The sequence below is a fragment of the Stenella coeruleoalba genome (genome assembly GCF_951394435.1).
Source record: "Stenella coeruleoalba genome assembly, chromosome: 2".
In the NCBI taxonomy this organism is placed as follows: domain Eukaryota; kingdom Metazoa; phylum Chordata; class Mammalia; order Artiodactyla; family Delphinidae; genus Stenella; species Stenella coeruleoalba.
The window spans coordinates 24375603-24395044 of NC_137147.1; the positions used below are offsets into that span (position 1 = coordinate 24375603).

At 48.8% G+C, this 19442-nt stretch overlaps 1 protein-coding gene across 1 annotated transcript in view; it reads right to left on the reverse strand.

Moving 5' to 3' along the window:
* Positions 1-18127, reverse strand: part of LOC307182298 (neurexin-3-like) — a gene marked incomplete at its 3' end in the record, with an annotated part of 70690 nt that extends 52563 nt beyond the window's left edge. Inside the window, exons 1-4 of the mRNA XM_079913556.1 lie at positions 17288-18127; positions 16913-17012; positions 16166-16546; positions 14876-15422 (exon numbers count right to left, since the gene is read on the reverse strand). The remainder of the gene's footprint in view (positions 1-14875; positions 15423-16165; positions 16547-16912; positions 17013-17287) is intronic.
* Between the last annotated feature and the right edge of the window lie 1315 nt (positions 18128-19442).

Genomic DNA, 19442 nt, shown 5'->3' on the forward strand with positions numbered 1-19442 from the left:
TTGACAGATGAAGACTGGCTTGGTCCTTTGTAGTTACTCCCTTGTTCCGCCTTTCCTCCTTCCTGCCCTGTGCCAGGATGAATCAGATGCACCCACATGGACCATAGTCTGGACTTGGCTCAGTGGCCAGTAGAGCCAGTGTCAGCCAGGTAGTGCCCTCCTTGCCTCCGATTCTGCCAAATCCAGTGACTTCTCCATCCTGCCTCCGGAGTTCTGCTCCTACACCACATGTGAATAAGCCACCACTGCTCTAATTCATCCCATGTTCCCGGGGACAAACAGACTAAAGTCTAAATGCCTTTGCCTACGATTTGCATCTCCCAGCACCCACACCAGACCCCACCCATGGCAAAGCAGCCATGTAGTTGGGGTGTGTTGGCTCCACCCCCAGCTCCAGGGGAGGGAATCAAATTGCAATTGGTTCAGAGAGGGGCATGTGACCTAAGCTGGTCCAACCCAAGTGAAGCCCAAGATTTTTCTTCAATGGCTAAGGGAGAAGTTTTCTCTAGCTCTTACGGGTCAGGCTGCTGACCTGAGGTCTAGAGCTGCAGAGCATTTTACTACCACGGGCGAACCAGCCTGAGCCTCTGATAATATTGGATAGCCTTAGACCGAACCAAAGCTGAGATCCATTCTCTAAAATTTTAGTTATGTGAACCTACCCCCCAAAATTCCCTCCATGGTTAAGCCTGATTGAGTTGGGAGTCCCCCTGCTAGGGATCATGCTAACTGAAACACCTACCATTTCAGGTTATTCAAAAACTTGCCTAAACATACCTTCCAGCCCCACGCTCACTCAGTCCTCCACCCATTGCTATAAAGGTCAATCTCCTATTTATCGGAGGGAATTCCTCATTTTCTTTCTTTTCCTCATGCCATTTCCTTGGCCTATCATCCTTGGTCCTTCTTCCCCATCCGCTGATGTCACTGTTTATGAATTCCACCACCTCAGTGAAGCCTTCGTCACACTCCCTTCTCTGGCAAAAAATAAGCATCCCCTCCATGGAAACCCCCTTCTATCCTGGATCCAGGCCTCCCGCTACGATGTATACATTCATAATGTCCTTTACTAGAGAATGTCAACTATCACTTTCCTCTGTATCCCTAGCACTAAACACAATGCCCCGGGCAAAGGAAGGGTCCAGGAGCGATTTGCTGAGTTGAGTTCATGGAAGCCTGCACTGGACCAGATGGGTCTATGAGCAGTACTGACTTTCCAGAGGGCATTCCTCTCTCCATCCCACCCCCACCCCGCCCCAGGCCTCTGTGGAACCACAGATGTGCATTTGAGAGATGGTGGCATGGAGTATACTGTAGATAAGGAATGGCGTAGGAGATCAGCAAATCAAACCTGTATTGCAAACCTCTTTTAAACACAGTAACCAAACTCAAGCAAGGCCAGTGGAGTCCCTCCATCTGCCCAGCAAGGGGTCTCTCTGAACCACTTCTACCAAATCCATCTCCGACCGCCGTGCAACTCTCCCTAGCACCGCTCCCCAGGCTCCAGTCCCAGCTGTGCCGTCAACCATGTGTTTGTCCTCGGGCAGATCATCTGACTGCTGATGGCCCTCATCTATACATTGAAGAAGGCGAGCTAGCCATGCTCTAACATGCCACCCACTATCTAAAATGCTGGGATTCTATACAGGAGAATGGAATCTCTCCTTTCCAAACCCCTCATTTGGAGAAATCCCAGACTCTAACACTAATAAAGGGTTAGAGTTTTTCCCACCCTCCAAACCTGTCCCTTCCTTCTTTCCAAGGTAAAGGAACACATTTCCCCCCAAGGAGACTAACACAGCACCTGCCTTATGTGCTGAGGAGAGAGGCTCAGCAATCTTTCCTTCCTTCTTAAGACATGAGACTTCAGATGCCAAGATTTGCCAACTGCCTCGTTACACCCAAAATCTAAATCTGGAAGCTCAACACCACGAGTGGCTGTTGTGGAAAAGTGCTCATGATGTATCTTTAAGTGAAAATCGAGCTAGTGTGACAGCCTCCAAAATGTGATTTCAGTGCATGGCACAGAGCAGGCACTCAATTAGTACTTGTTAAATGAGTGAAGGAATGTCTTTAGAAACAGAATCGCACACCCTGGATTGTGGATGCTTAGATATTAAGCTGGAAAATAGAAATCGAAATTTCCCCATTGGTTATTTTTGGAGTTGGGGACTTACAGGTGAGTTTTTTTTTTCCAGTATTTTCTAAATGTTCTGTAATGAACAAGTAATATTTTGCAACAAGAAAATCATTAAGTCATTTTTATAAGGAGTTAATTGTTGTAAAAAAAAAAAAAAGAAGAAGAAAAGAAAAGAAAAAAAGAACCACACATATACAAAAAAAGAAAGAGTGACTGTCATCCAAACGCGCAACCCACACACGAGCCACCCTTCCTCCCTCCCACACATCTCACCCCTTCTCGGAAAGCTTCCCCGCCTTCCCTTTTGTGTCTTGATTCCAGGCATCTGGGGAGTCAAGCGATTGCCTTCAAGTGTTATCCTCATCAGAAGCAGAGCCCAATATTGAGGCAATCCCCATTACTCCAGGGCCAGGAGAAAAGCAGGCAAAAAGCTACTCTGCTCCCTTAGGGTGCTCCCCCCGCTTTGCCAGACCATCCCGTCAACCCTGGAGGCGATTCCAGGCAGGGCACGGAGAAGCCGCCGTCTCGTGGGGCACTTGTCTACATGGGCACATTCACTCACCTGCAGGTCAGGGAAAGGATGCTGAAGAAATGAACTCCCGTGTCCTGGCAAGCTTTTCGGGAAGTTAGTATTTTATCAATGACCCATTAACACATCTCCTTCCGCTTCTCACATATTCTTGCCTCTCTCTCGTGGCTCTAGACCAATTTTGTGACCTGAGTCCCTGTCCTTCTTCCCACCTCAACTCACATCGGCCCAGTGCAGATCAGCTCAAGGTGGGCCAGTGGGACCACAGGCCTCGAGGGCAGAGGCGACCTCAGGTGAACACGCAGGGAGGGTATTCGGGGAGGCACCAGACAGAAAAGGAAGGACGGAACTGCAGGTGACAAGCATCTAACTAATTAGCAACAAGTCAGAGGTCCTGGGCCATCAGACCTAGAAGAAGGCTGGCCTGGGGGCTCTTGCCAGACAAAGAAAAATGGAGATGGCTCACAGCACAGAGGGGCAGCCATGCCCCAAAGAAGTCCTTTGTTCCTCCTTCCTCTGGGTTCTCCCCAGCCAGGACAAGCAGGCCTGAGGGCTCTGAAGTAATCCCCCTTGTCACCCACTGTTCATGATTAGCAAACCCAACAGGTGAGATCCAAGAAGCCCAGACAGGGCAAGATTCAGAGTGTCCACCGTCTGGGAACTTTACCTCTCAAAGCCTCAGTTTCCTTGCCTGCAAAAAAGGGAATAAGGATTCCACTCTTCCTAGCTGTTGCAGAATTCAGTGAGATAATTTTAATAACGCATTTTGCACAGCGCTTAGCATCTAAGCGCTCCATACGTGGCCAGGATTGGCAGCATTTTCTTAACTTCTCTGGTTTTGCTTCACCCCCACCTCATCCCTCAGCTCTCTCTCTGCACAAACATCGGTTTTTCCAACCCACCTCCCCACTCTGAGATGGGATGTTAGAGAGGGTAGGAGAGTCAGACAGACCTCAGTGTTAGGTCCAGCCTGGCCACCTCTCCGCGGCTCAGTTTCCTCATCTGTAACAAGGGAACAATAATAACGTACCTCCCTCCCTCCAAGACTCACTGTGAGGATTAAGTCTAGTGATACATATGAAACCCTTACGGCAGGGTCTACATATAGTGAGAACTTTAGCTATCACCTTCCCCCTTGATCCCATCGTTCTAAATTAGGTGTCCATAATTCTCAGAGCATTCGCCATAATTTATAATTACGTATTTCTTTGTGTTATATAATATCTGCCCCTCCACCCAAGTTTAAATTCCATGAGGGATAAACCAAGTATCTCTCTTGATTGTGGCCTGTGTATTCCCAGCACCTGGTACAGTGCCTGGATATAGTAGGTGTTTAATAAATATATGTTGGATGAATAAATGAACAGAATATTAACGCTGGCATGGAAGATCACCAAGGTCCCTTCCAGCTCTGAGAGTCTCTGACTATTCTCTATTTTTTGACAGCTTTGGAAGAAAAGTTTAAAATGAGCCCCAGAGAAGCTGTTCACCGATCCCGGGGGAAGACTCGGGATGGTTGCCGCTGACAGACTCCCGAACACTCAAGTTGTGCAGAGATTTACTCTGATTTTTTTAAAACCTGAGAAGGAAGGCTGCCAGGTTTCCAGATTGGGATCATCTTCTCCTCCCTCAGGGCTGCCTGCACACAGGACATGAAACAAGGCTCTGTGGTGAGTAGCAGGGATCCAGGATAGGGGGGCAGGCCTTCTCGTGTTAGCAATGGACAGTCAGCCCTGAGCAAAGACGACCAAACCTCACGGATCAACAGGTGACCACAGCAGTCTCTGTCCTCACCTTTTCACCCCTCCAAAGAGAGAAGACTTCACATGTATGTGCATGAAACAAAGGGGGTTCTGGGGCTGGCCCTGGATATCATGACCTCACCCAGTCACAGAAAGTGCTTGCTTTTAATGCAGATTCCTGGGCCATCCTAGAACTTCTGAATCAGATCTGCAGTGGGGCCTAAGGATATGCATTTTGTAAAAGTTCCCCAGATGTCTTGATGCATACCAAAGTCTGAAAGCTACTATTCTAATGAGAAGAAAATTGACCAATATAAGCATTGCCCCACTGGATACTGGGTCTGTGTAACCAATTAATTCTGCACTTCTAACTCTGGAAACAGAAACTAGCCTAGCCTGCAAACACCTGCTTTGCAGCAGAGGCTATTCTGAACCACCAGTTTATAAGTCTGATGGATCACCTGGGAAGCTTTAAATATACTGATCCTGGAGTCTTACCCCTAAAGATTGATTTGATTGGGATGAGTTGCAGCACAGGTTTGGGATTTTTAACATGGTGATTCTAATATGCAGCAAAGTCTAAGAACTACTACTCTAACTTGCCCTTCCCACCCAGCTCACTAATGCAGGCTCCAGACACCACAGGCAGCCAGAACAGCCTTCACCCAACCAGAGGCTCGGCCTGAGCTGTCATGGGCTGAGAAAGGAAGGGACAGTGAGGTTCACATTGCAAGACTCTGGGATTTCTGGGGCTCAGGATCTAGTCGGAGAATCCACCCTAAAGGCCCCAAGTTTTTACCTCCCAGAAGTTATAGGTGACTTGCTGAGCAGGCATCCGTGTCCTCAGTGTGGATGAGACAACAGAACACGACTGTAAAGAGGTCCCAAAGTCCTGTTCACCAAAGTTTTATTCCAGCTCCGCCGTTTACCAACTCTGCAACCTCAGCAGGTTAGTTAACCTCTTCAAGCCCCACTTTCCTCATCTTTAAAATGGGAATAACATTACTTAACACTTACTCACTGCATCCTCACAACTGTATTATGCAAAGCACTTAACACAGGTGTTGGCACGTAGCAAAAGCTCAATCCATCTCAGCCAGTGATAAAATAACAAATCATTCTCTGTTGCTTCATCCTTTTCTTTTTTGCCTTTAGAGGGGCGTGGACCCTTGGCAGCTATTCTGCTGACCTCAGATACTTTTTACTCTTCTAGGGCCCCCTTTTCTTGCCAAGCTTGCCCAGCTCTTTGCTCTTGAGTTTGCTACTTCTCTGAGCCTCAGTTTCCTCATCTCCAAAGTGGGGGTATAGAAAAAGTACTACCCCTGTGTTTATTTTAAAAACCAATGAGCTAACCTATGTAGGGTGCCAAGCAAAAGGCCTGGCACAGGGTCACTCAACAAACAAACAAACAAACAAACAAAAAAACCAAAGATGCTGGAGAAGGTGAAGAATGACTGTTTCTCTCCCCTTGAATTGAGGTTCAGCAAAGAGCCATCTCCATCTGCTCTGGCAGCCAAAGGGTAGAAAAGACGCCTCCTGAAGGTTCATGGGGAGCTGAAAATTCCAAATTTCGAGCCAGGGGAGGAGGCAGCCTTGCCTCCCCTCCACCCGTCCCGGGGTGACGCTGAAGAGCGCTGACTCCAGCTTGGGCCCCTCTCACCAGCTCCCCACCCTCCTCACACCCCATTAGCTCTGGCAATCCAATTCCCTTTCTTCTACCTGGAAATCGATGTTTAATTAACACATTATTGAAAAAATAAACACAGTCTTCAATGGGACTGCAATGAAGCTAATGCAGCTCAGCTTGGGGGCCACAGACCATCCCCTCAGTGAGAAAAATGCTCTTCTCATGTTCTCTGCTTCTCAAGCAAGAAAAAATTCCCCTTTCTCCCTGGAGTCCTCCAGCAGGGGAATCCCAGCTTCTCCCACTGTGTATCCTCCCTCCAGTCTCTAGGCGGGGAGATCACCCACCCCTTCTCACCCCTGACCCTATGACATAGACACAGGGGGAAGGAAGAGGGATTAGGTGTCAGTGCATCTATCGCTGCTCCATGGGGGAGAGAGGTACCTGCAAGGCGTGGGTGGGCCCATCTCCCCATTCCCTCCAGACCAGAACGAGCACTCATCCAGTGAGAGGTCAGCAGCTGTCTTCCCCTGGCTGGTGGAGGGAAGGAGGCCCAGGGGTGGCTCAGCAAGATGATGAGCCCCAGACGCCCTCCGCAGCCCTCACACTCAGGAGCTGATCTGAAGACCTCCTCCTGGGGAGTCTCCTCCTCTGGCTCCCACCCCCTCTTCTCCAGGGTTCAGCATAGCGGGCAGTGCAAGGACTCAGAAACAGCATGAATTCTGGAGTCAGACCCAAGCTTGGGTCCAAAGTCTGCTACTTCTCACTGTGTGATCCTAGACAAGTTAGTTAACCCTTCTGACCAACGGTTTCCTCATCAGACAAATGAGGACACTGCCCATTACAGGAAATACACCAGAACACCACGCTCTGCTAAGAGCAGGTGCTAGGTGGCTGTCCATTCGCCAGAATCTCCACTGAGGGCCACCCCCTGTTGCAACAGCCAAGGGGAGTGTGGGCCCATCAGGGATCAGGGCCACAGAGCAAAGCAGAGGCGAGTTGCAGGTTCTCTGCCTTCTGCCCACCCACCACCATCCCAAACAACCTAAGCTCCCTCCCCCGACAAGGTGCCTGAAGCCGCAAGAAGGTAACTGAGTCACCAAGGGAACCAGAGTCTCTAAAGTACCATCAGAAAGACCAGCAGCAGCGCCACTGCTGGGCCAGCGGCTTCCTCTCCCTAAGCCTAACGGGCCACTGACTGGCAGCAGCATCTTCCGCAGGTCCCAGGGTTGTGAGCAGCCAGCCCAGCAAGCGGGTCGGCTCTCAGAGTCAAGTTCCCAGACGTGGGGACCAGAGGACAGGCCCACGGAGGTGCTGCGACACAGTGTGGCTATCAGAGCGTTGGAGCCAGGCCACGGGGTTTGAACATGACCTCGTCACTTCCTACCTGCGTGACCTTGCACATGTTATTCAACTTCTGTAGGGCTCAGTTTCTTTATCTGTCATACTGAGATGTTAACAGTACCCACCTCGTAGGGTGGTAGGAAGGTTAAGTGGGACAATGCGTGTCAAGTGCTTAGCATAGTATCTGACACACAGGACTCAAATGTTGGCTAGAAGAAGTAGTTGTAGTAAGGTAGTTAGGTTAGTAGTCGTCATGTTGGTAGTTGTAGTAAGGTAGTTAGGTTAGTAGTCGTCATGTTGGTAGCAGGAGTAGTCAGAAGATTAAGGTCTTAATCCTTTAGAAATAGGGGACAAATGGAAGCATCTCTGGGGGAAGTCTCTTCTCCTAACCATCTTCTTGGCCTAAAATTTGATTTCCCTATCTGACACGCCTTTCCTCTCTCTGTCCCATGAACAGAAAGTGGGTAATGTCACCTCAAAGAAGGATGACCATATGTTTTATCATCCAAACCAGGACATTTCTGAGAGCTAATAATTACACTAGGACAAAGGCCTAAATGGGCCTGTCTCTACAAACCAGGGCATCTGGTCACCCCACCTCAAAGTCACACAGAAAAGGCTTCTCACGCTGTCTCAAGGTCCTGGAAGAAGGTAAGGCTTCCCTGCTTCTCAGAACCCACTTTACTCTGGTCCCCCACTTCCCCTACCTTCCTGGCCCCAGCATAACATACACCCACACATGCACACATACACGCACGCTAGGATGTCTATCCCCTCCCTGAGTCGAGGTCAAGGCCAACCCTAGAGCTGGAGCAGAGGGACTAGTAAGGACCCTTCCACATAGTCCATGAATTCAAGCTCTCCAGCCAGCCTCTGGAAACGGAAATGAAACACACTGAGGCTAGTGTCTGGCTCCACGCCTTGCTTTCTTGAGAAGCAAGGGCTAAGCCAGTCTGGGAGAAGCACACAAGCTCCCAGGTCATCAGGATCCAGACACCAGCTGCTTGGACCTCTGAATGGAGCCACTGCTGTATCTGAGAGTAACCATGATGGGCAGGGCTACATGGGACTAAGAACCTGGAGCACTCCACTGGGGTCTCTTCCTCCAGCACACTCAGGGGATGACCTTGACCGGCACCCAGTGATTCTGATGACCCTAGAGAATAGCCCCCAGTCTCCTTCCAGCTCGGCAGGAAGAGTCTGCCCTCATTAAAGGCACATCTACTCCCTCCCACCTCACCAAGACCCCACTCCCCCACCGACCAAGGAAGAAGGAAAGCTAAGAGGGCACCTCAGGCAGCCTCCAGTACAATCCCATTTGAGAGAGGGCCCACGTCCCACAGGCAGCAAGATGGTATAGAAAGAACACTGCCCGGATAGCCAGAAAACCTGGATTCCAGCTTTGTCTCTGCATCAAACTTGGCATATGACTTTGGACCAGCCATTTAATCTCTCTTCGCCTCAGTTTTCTCATCTGTATTTGAGAGCACTGAATGAGATAATGGCTCATCTCCCTTTTACCTCTAACAGGGTAACATAAGGGTCACGGACTTGGGCTCTGGAATAAAAAAGATCTGAGCTCAAACCCCTGATCTGCCATCTTACTATCTTATTTTATCTAAGTCTCAGTCTCCTCTTCTGTCAAAGGCAGGGAATAATAGCAGAGTCATCCCTCGGTAGCCATGGGGTATTGGTTCTAGGATCCCTCGCAGATTCAAAAATCTTCGGGTGCTCAAGTTTCTTATATAAAATGATGTGGCACAGTTGGCCCTCCATATCTGAGGATGCAGAACCCACGGATACAGAGGGCCAGCTGTATACTACACTGAGTTGTCTGGAAAATTAAAAGAGATACTGAATGTAAAAGAAAAAAAAAGAAAGAAACTTGGTACAGCACTTGGTATATATTAAGTACCTCAGAAACGGTAGCTATGTCACTACCATTACTACTACTTGATGATGATGATTAACTAGTATTAGTGGGACCATGAAGGAGGCAGAGTCAGTCTGAGCCAGGCATGGAGGAGACCTTTCTATTGAACTCGAAAGTCGCACTTTGCAATTCCTCTAGCAGATCTGGACTTGCAGGCAGGGACAGGCAGAGGCAAAGTTCAGCATTCGCAGAAGACAGGCTCCAAGGTTAGAGCCGACACCAAATCCAACACCAAATCCATATGGTTGTTTCTTCCAATCAACAGATATTTGTTGAGCACCTACTACATGCCAGCAAATGTCCTAGGCACTGAGAACACTGCAATGAACAAAAACAGGCAAAGACCCTGACCTCACGGAACCTGAATTCCAGAGGGAGAGACAGACAAGATTACCTTAACACTTCGGTATGTAATGCAGTGTTAGGTAGTGAGCAGCTGACTGGAATGAAAGGCAGAGACGTGGGCTGAAGGTAGCGGGGGGTCAGGGTGAGGGGCGCTATTTTAGAAGGCCACTCAGCAGAGGCCTCACTTGAGCACAGACCTGCAGAGCCCTGCTCGAGCCCAGTACTGCCACCTGTGGCTGGCCCAGTCACGCCTCATCATCTGCAGAGCAGCCAGGGCTGGCCCTCAAGGGTCAGAGCTGCGGAGAGGCTGGTGGTTCCTCCCCCAGCAGGTACGTGCTTGAGGGAAGCAGGGCCTGGTGGCAGCAGGAACCAAGGCCTGCACATTTCTAGGGGGCGAGCTTTGGAAGGGACGTTTCTACTTTTCCAAGTCTCTCATCCACACACGAGGGTCACATAAGGAGAACACAGCAGGGGGATCCCAAGAGCCTTCTCCTCTCGGCGTTCGGCGTTTGGCACAATGATTCGCCCCTGGGGCATCCTACCCCCCATTTGTCCCCTTTCTCTGGCAATGACGTAACCCTTTCTCCCTGACCCCTCAAGGTCAGCCCCAGGAAGGGAGAGGGACATAAGCTACGTACAACAACCAGCATTTTGCCCCAAGGATTTTTTTTTCTCTTAGGAAAAATGTTTTCCAATTTCACATGTAATTGCTCATAAAGAGGGACACACCTTTAACCAAAGGAGAAGGGAAAATGGCGTCCGATAGTTACGACGGCTGGAGCCCAGGAGGGCACAGGGGCTCAACCGCTATCCTGGCCGAGGGCGAGCGCAGCTCCTCAGGGGCTGCAGAGCCTCCCACAAGGCCGGGCCACCCTCCCACGCGGGTGGCTGAGGCCGGGGCGAGCAGGGCCGTCCTCCCCCACTCTGCCCAGGGCTCCCGAGGTGGCCAGGGAAGCCCTCAGTCTGGCCCACCTCATCCCTTCTCCCCTTTCCGTCCGCAGCCGCCCGCTCGTCCTCCATGAGCACAGCCACCCACGGGCCTGCTCTGGCGAGCGCGGCTCTCCCACGAGGCTTGCCGCCGGAGACAGGCGCCTTCTCCCCCCACCGTCTTCTCAGCTACCCTGAAAACTCCGTCGCCTTCTCACCCCCACCAAACACCGCCGCTCTTTGCCTTCCTCCCCCACAAGAGAGGGAAGGGGAGCCTCCCTTCCCTGTCGCCCCCACACCTCCCCAGGGCCGTGCGCGCGTCCGTGCCCACCAAGCACACTCACGCAGCACGAACAGGCAGGCACCCCCTGCCTGAACCGCACGCACCATGTGGACAATCCGTGTTGTCCGACTGGGAGCACACCGGCGTTTGACAAAACACAAACACCCCTCCAGCCCTCACCCAAAAGGCAACACAAAGGCCACCAAGAATTTTAAGACCAGACATCAGCCGGAGAGCGAGGGCTGGGTAGGACAAAGACATCACTCCAGACTCCCCACGAGCCACGACAACTCTGGGAGATTCTGCAGTGCCCTCTGGCTTGACACAGCCCACTGAGCAGAGCTGGGTGTTGGTGTGTGTGAGAGCATACATATGTGTGTGTGGAGAGGGGGCATCTGTCTCTCTATTGTCCAGGCATCACATCTCCCCAGAGGTAACCCAGTCCAGACTCTGCTTTCCCCGTGTAACCTTCCTCTGATGCACCGCAAACATATATTACACGGATGGTTAAATTGGATCATTATCACCGGGTGCTTATTTGGCCAAAAAAAAAAAAAAAATCATTAATGTCATCTACCCCCATTCCAACCCCCTTCTTATGAGGTCCCCTCCCCCAAAGACTCCAACATGCTAATCCCATGAACTGCGACACACCACAGCTTTTGGTAAAGAATAATGGCGAGGAGAAAGAAGAGAGCGGTGTGGGGAGAAGACGTGGGTATCGTTACTGCATTTCCCGTATGAAGACGGGTGGAGAGGAGCCATGGTGGAGGTAGGGGTGGGGACAGCCGTAAAGGGGAACGAAACCAAACGAAATCAAGCCCTTGATCGCCTGTGTCTGTGTGAGAGAGTGTGTGTGCAAGAGCGTGTGCAAAGTGCGTGCGTGTGTAGATGTGCCGACTTAGCCCTCCTATCAGAAGGCTGCATCCGTGTGGCATGTAGGAAAGGCCATCGCACCACTGTTGTGTTGGAAAAAAAAAAAAAAAAAGAGCCGCAGAGCCATCAGAATCAGAATTTTCTCATCCAGACAGAAAGGACTAAAGGAAAGGGGGAGGGGGTATATGGGGGTAGGGGAGAGCGGTGTGTGTGCCAATGGAAGCAAGAGAACAGCAGAATTAGGGGAGGATAGAGGGGGAAATTGGTGGTAGGGCGGAAAAAACTGCACACACACAGAGACACAAACACACACAATACCCAAACGCCAACCCCACCGCTCCACTGTGCATCCAAGACTGACAACCCGTCGTCCCCCATCTCTCTGCTGCCTCTCTGTGCCCCCAAAGCTGGTGCCGATGGATTTCTGTATCTCAGTTTTGCAGCAGTGGGCTAATTACAACCAAGCCCCCTCACCAAATTAACCCCTCCCCTCCTTCTCCTTCTTTCTCTAAAAGGCCAATTGAAGAATAATGTGTTTTTAGAGATAATGGATTTTTTTTTCCCAAGGAACGAGAGAAAGGGGGATGCAGGACAGAAATTCTGCAAGCCGGTGACTTCCGACCTCACCTCCGTCTCTCCTCATGTCCCCATTTGCTGTAGCATCTCATCTACCATTTTCCAACCATCCCCTTACCCCCCACCACCCAAAAGAAAAGACCTTCCTACCATGCACATCGACAAATACATCAACCGCCACCCAATCTCAGTAGCCGATCTCAAAACCCCAAGCATCAAACCACCTCGATACATCCTTTCCCTTATATAAGCAGCAAATCATCAACACGTTCAGTAGAAACGCAGCATTAAAATCAACAAAAAAGGAGGCCAGACCTCCATCAGACCCCTAATAATTAATAATAGGGAGCTACCAGAGCAGCAAAGATGCAGTTGTCTCTCAAAATCTAGAATCCCTTTGATTTCTGGCCCCCGCATCTTAAGAAGCAATTTTTTAAAATTATTATTTCACTAGAAAGGACCGGAAAGCTCCAGAAAAGACCATTCGCACAGTCCGATTGTTTTTAAAAAATTAACCCAGCCCTGTTGCTCACTTTAATAGCGAACTTCCAGCGTCCAGCCTTTTTCCCCTCTTCCAGAAGGAAGACTGGCTCGCCAGATGAACCCCAGGCTGCAGAAAATGGGCCAAGAGCCCTTACTCTCCACTCCCCAACCAAAAAAAAAAAAAAAAAAAAATTCAAACAATAGGAATGTCTCTGCACAACCAGCACCCATCTGAAATATCGTTCGCCCCAATATGACTGAGGCAGATTAAGCCAGAAGGTTAAAAAAAAAAAAAATACCAGCCTTGCTGTGTCTCTCTCTTCCCTCCATCCTTCAGCCACGTACCCAGTAGCCCTTAGGTAAACTTGCCCATCATAACCAGCGGGACCATTTTAACTTGAAAGGCGATGCAGAAGCAAGCCCTTGAATGATGATGGGAGGCTCTACCCAGAATGGCAAATTCATAAAGGCTAGTTCTTCGGGCTCCCCAAACATAACCTCCAGGTGCCCCCAGATAGACTATCCCAGGTACTAAGTCACCCGGCGCACTGGGAGTTCAAATTTCCATTGGAACCTTCATCACAAAGGCAAACGGTCATCTGACCCCCTGAAACTACACGGTCCTCCAGGTGTGACAAGGAGCATCTCTCTCCCTCCAGGGCCATCCACAGGACCCAGAGCAGAGGAGGAATTAAGAATGTTGGGGTGGATTGTGGAGGTAAAAGAAAACTATCTCCCCAAGCGGGAATGACCGGAGGAAGCGGGGAAATGACAGCTCCCCTTTTCCCAGCTCTCCTATCTTGTCCGACTCTGTCTAGCTCCATCCTAGCCTAGCTCTGGATGATCTCTGACCTTTGTATTCAAACAAAACATTTTTAATAATGATCAGGGAAGAGAAATCCTACTTTACCTAAACCCCAATAATGGTTATCAAAAATAAAATTTTCTCACAGCATGATGATATTTCTACATCCAAATCCAAAGAAGAATGCATCTAATGGAAGAAGGGAGAAATTTATTTCTTTTAACAAGTAATCACAGGGTAAGTCACCTGCAAAGCAGCCGAGCCCATAGGTTGGTATGACGTCACTGGCCTAGGAAGGGATGGGGGGGCGACAGATATTTTTCCCTTGTCATCAAGATGATGTTTCTAAAGCAGTTAAGTTTTGTGGTTAAAAAAAGAGAGAGGGAAAGAGCTGAAACTCTGGGTACAACACAATGCCTAGAAAAAAATACATCGAACCAGCCTTTAAGGTCACTGAGAGCTTACAAAACCCACAGTGCTTACACAGAGGGGAAGTTTTCAGGCAAGCCTGCTACTAAATCATTAATATAAACAAATGGAAGGCAGAGAAGGAAGATTCCCTTCTAGCGGATCCAAACAGGAGTGCTCGCACACACGCCACACACTCCCTTTTCACCTTCTCTGAGTATGCCCACCTCCACAGCAAGATAGCAGGACTCCAGCCTGAATCTTCAGACTCAAGATCCACCTCCTCACACATCTTCCAAAAAAAGAAAAAAAACACACTCACACACACACACACATACACACCCTTCAATTCCTCAACAGCTAGGGAAATCCCTATCTCAGTTCAATTTTCTCTTCTTGTGATCCTCAGAGCTTCCCTTCTTCTCTTTCTCATTTGAACTAGCCCCTTCCCCAGAAAAAAAAAAAAAAAAAAAAATGAGGGGAAAAGTGATCACAAAATGCAAAAAAAGTATCTGCCCAAAATGAAGTGACAGGTACACGTCACTGCAGACTAACAATCCAAGCAAATAAGAGAAAGACTTTAAAAAAGATTAAAAATCTAAAACATTCTCTGACTTTTTCAACATCTGGAGCAAAAGGACCCAACTTCCAGGAGAAACTGAAGGAAAAGAAAGGCAGTTGGAAAGCCATTCCCATGGTCAGCCAAGGCTCTCCGATCCAGCCTTCAAAAAAAAAAAAATCTAGGTTGGTCGCTCCCAGCTGAAAACTTCTACCCTCTCAGGAGCGACCTCTTCCCAGAACCAACAAGAAGCCCGAGTTGTTTCACATGCCGCCTGCCTTCCTTTCCCCCCACATCTTACCTTTCCAGTTGAGCAGAAGATTTGGGGTCTGTTTGTTTGTTTGATGTTTAATCAACTGAGTTTGCTGGGTATGTTTCCTCTTTGGGGAGGTTCAGATCCCGGAATCTTTCGGTCTCCTTTTCTTTTTCTTTCTCTCTGGGAGGGAGTGGCGGGGAAGAAGGGAGGAGGTGTTGGAGGTGCGAAAAGCAGGTCCTTGGTGGCTCGAGATGCTGGCGGCTTCGAGAGGGGAGGACACACTCCCTCTCGCTCTCAGTGAGTTGCATGCGAGAGGAGATGTGTAGGGCTGCGCTCTAAGCCTGAGACTGCCGGAGGAGCCCAGGAATTTCACGCACTCCAGAGCCGGCCCCTCCCTCTCCCACACAGACCCCGGCATTTAAAGAGACAGCCAGGCTGCCTGGCTCAGGGCTTCACCTCCTCCCTGACTGTTTTTCAAACAGCTGAGAAGATATCAACTGGGAGGGGCACTGTGCAGGCCCCTGCGACTAAGAGGCAGTGTCAGGAGCTCATTTCTCCCTTCATCCCAGCCTAGGAAGGGTCTTCGCTGGATCTGGAGCAGGAATTAAAGACAAAATCCTCATTTACAGCTTCAGTAGACTAAGCCACTTCCTCACTGGGGAAGATGCATGTGTCTCACTGCAGAATGAGGGAGTAGAGAGGACCCTGACCTACCAGTGTGCCTCAGTTTCCCTGAGCAGTCACTCCTCCTTACAAAATTAGGGCAAGCCCTGTGCATCTGGTGGAGGCTGTAACTAGGACACAAAGCCATTCCTCTGCAAGCCCTCTGAATGCCTGCTTAAGACAAGACATAGTGCGGGGGACTGGGGACACACATGAAGGTGACAAATGGGGCTTCCCCTCCAAGGGCTCCTGGCAGGGAAGGCAGACAGAGGCACAGCCCACCCTATCTTTGGGGGCTGAGAGCTAAAAGAGACAGAGGCAGGAATCAGGCTCTGTGTTGGATCAGGCGGATGGTTCCCTTCTGTGGCTCGCACCCTGAGCTCAGGGCATTGCCACTGCACACCCAAACCCTTCAAAGTCCATCACCAGTTTTGTCAAAGTAGTCCACGTTTGTGAAAACATTTCCCCAGTCAAGCCTAAACAAGGGATGGCTGTCAGTGGCACCAAACACAAGGTTCTGTTCATCATCAGGCCCTGGTGCCTCACAGTGGGCTAACCAGCCCTGCCCCTTTCTTCTCCTGCCTCCCCTTTCTAAGGGCTGCATGGCACATGGTCCTTCCTCCGGCCAGCGCCAACAGCAGGAAAAGCCGCTAACAGCTGTTGAACACTCACCACGTGCCAGCACATGGGTCAGGTCATTCAGTCCAGTGAGCTTGCTGCCTGTTGACCACTGAGGTCCATTTTACAGTTGAGGAAATCAAAGCTTTATGGAGGGTCCCCTAAGGTCACACAGCAGGAAATAACCAAAATGAAGTTGAACTCATGTGTATCCAACTCCAGAGCCTGCCTGCTCAGCCTCACGTTATATTGCCTCCTTTTCAGGGAGCGTAGTAGTCCTTATATTTCTGCCCTTTACCGGACATTCTTCCAACCATCCTAGCAAACTTGAGGGCATGTGTACTCAGCCTTATTCTCACAGAAAACCAAACAAGTAGGTCAACTTTCCTGCCCCAAGGAGTCTTCTATGCTTTGGTGGAAGACAGAGATGTGTTCCTATAAAGCAAGGGAAAAGTAATAGTCATGAAAGCAACGTAAAGGAAGCTCTATGGGATTGTCAGGAAGCAGATGATAACATTCTGTTTTGAGATTTGGGGGTATGAAGGCAAGCTTGGTAGACTAAAGCAGCATTTGGGCTGGGCTTAAATGGACACACGCAATTCCAGCATTACCAGTCTACATTTCCGTCTGTTTTACCTTTCAGATAATAATCTCACTTCCTTATATTTCTTTGGGTCCCCAGTTTTCAATACCTCAATGGTGCCCAGCACATAATCGATTAATTTCATGTATGACACCTCACCTTTCACCAGTTTACGCTAGACCTGAAATGCCGTGTCTCCTGATCTATATCTTCCTTACCTGGCCTTCCTTGAAGTCCATGTACCTTATTTGTTTTCAGAATGTGGAAGGGAATTTCAGAGGACACAGTGCATGGGATTGGTCAAGCTGTCTAGAGCTCCTGTGGGAAGAACAATGTAAAGGATCACCATGATCCAGCAGGACACTAGAACTAGCCAGGGCAGCTATAGATTCACCTTTGGGAACAGCAGGAAGAGACCTAAGGGGCCCCCCGGGGAATATGAGGGTATAAGCCCAAAGGGAGAGTCTGAGGACTCACTGCCCTGCAGATGTCACCTCCCATGGGACTCCTCCAGCAAACAGCAGCTGTGGAAGGACATTCCCTCAAGAAGTCCACCGCATGTCTACAGGACGACCTAGGGTTAAAACACGTACCTGGATTCCAATCCCAACTTGACCACCTAAATTTCGTGTGATGTGAATAATTTTTTTCCCTCTCCAAGTCTCAGTGTCTTCACCTACAAAACGGAGATAATGCCTATACTTACTTCATAGGATTGTTTCGAGAATTAAACAATAAAATACATGCAGAACACCTGCCCCACTGAAATGTTTTAACAAATGGCCACTACCTTGGCCCAAGGGTCTGCCTCTGCCCCTGCATGGGGTTATTAACTTTGGACTGCCCCTATAGTTAGCATTCCTTTATTTCATCATTTAATTTTTAATATTTTAGCTTACTCTGACATCTTAGGTACTATCATTTCCTTGTTTTTAGTCCTTTTGCTTTTTACCTACTTTACCTTGTATACTTTGAGTATACTTGTCATTATCACTTTATTCCATTTAGTAGTTTCTTGGGCTTCTCAAGTGTTATTTACCTTTCAATTACTCTGGGGTATCCTTTTAGTCTGCCTTTTATTCTGAAATCTTTGGGCTCATTTTATCCCATTCCTCTACAGCATTTTAGCTAACTACCACTCCGCTCATTCTCAGTGATCCAGCATTCCCTCAGATAGTCCTGGATTTATGAGGCTGGATACGTACAAAAGAGCAGAGATGGACAACAATAAAGACAATAAGACATGTAATGCAACCATAAGCATAAAGCAACATCAGGTGTCCGCCCAAATGATGGTGCCACACCAGCAATGGTACTGATTTTTTTACAGAAAGACTCAATGGAAGCAACTGAAGGCTTCAGAGACCCTGGCCTTTCACTGCTCTCACCTCTGTCCTGAGCGGCGAGGACCACAGTCAGAGGCCATTAGGTTAAAGGTTCCCTGGTGGACCTACCTTCTTCACTTGACTCTGAGGCTGCTGCCTTCACTCAGGTCAGGAGGAAAACAAAATGGGACAGGGACTCTCCCAATTTTTCTCAAATGTGCCAGACCAGTGCTTTCAGAATGGAACAAGGAACAATTTTATTACTAATCAAAAGAATAAGTTGTCCATGACATTCTGGGGAAAAAAGTCAAGTTGATATAATGATGAGAATGACAGTAATAATAATAAACACCACCACCAGTCTGGGCCTCCACTTGGTAGCATCCTAGTTAAGATCCCAAGGCTCTGCAAAGAGCACATCTAAGTTCAAATCCCAGCTGCACCATTTGCTGGCCATGAGACCTTGGCCAAGTTATTAACATTTCAACTCTCAGCTTTCTCATCTGTGAAGTGGGAATGATAATGATACCATCCTCAAACATTTCCTGTGACAATTATATCAAAAGCACCTGTAATAGTAAATGGCACTTGGAAGGTCCACAATGGAGTATCAGTTATCATTATCAGAGTGAGATTTAAACTATTTAATATCTGAAATGGCATGGCAGCAGCCAATCAGACTGGAGGCTGGCCGTAAGCAAATGGTTTGATCCTAACAGGACATACCAGCTATCAGCCCTGATCGTTAGCATTATTTTCACCTGCCTGGTACTAAGGTAAGCACTTGGCATGCGTTATCTCGTTTAATCTTCACAGCAAGTTGGCTTTATGTTATTTATCGAAATATATGCAATTGCATATTTATAAATAAGACTATGCCTATAAAATCAGGGTTATAGATAAAAGACTTAACATATACCCTTCTGTTGCCCTAATGACTCTTGGTATGTGAATTTCAGGTTGCTTTGGGAGTCTTTTGCCTTCATTACACAGGTTCTTTCTTTTACTTACTGATTCTCTCAATAATCTTTGGGAAACAATGATAGTGGTCAATGGCCTCAGTTTCTTCATCCATTAAATAGGTATACGTACTGTCCTCTCTTTCTGAGTTCCCACTGCTCTACCCTAACACACCCTAGGAATATCAAAGGCTTGTCAAGCCAAGACCAAGTCCCAAAAATTGCGCATTAGACAGTTCTGCTAATCCCCAGCCAGCACTGCAGTTGAGTCAAGGTCTCAGATCCCCGCTTGCCTTGCTCCTGAGCAGATTGCGAATTCAGCCTCAAATGCTATTGGCTCAAAGCGGTTCATCCAACGCCACTTTCGAATATCCCTTACCCTCTTCTCTCCTCTCCTCCCACAAGAGCTGGGCTGCATTGCTGCCTCCTGGAGTTTGACATTCCGTCACCCACGTGACGGTGTT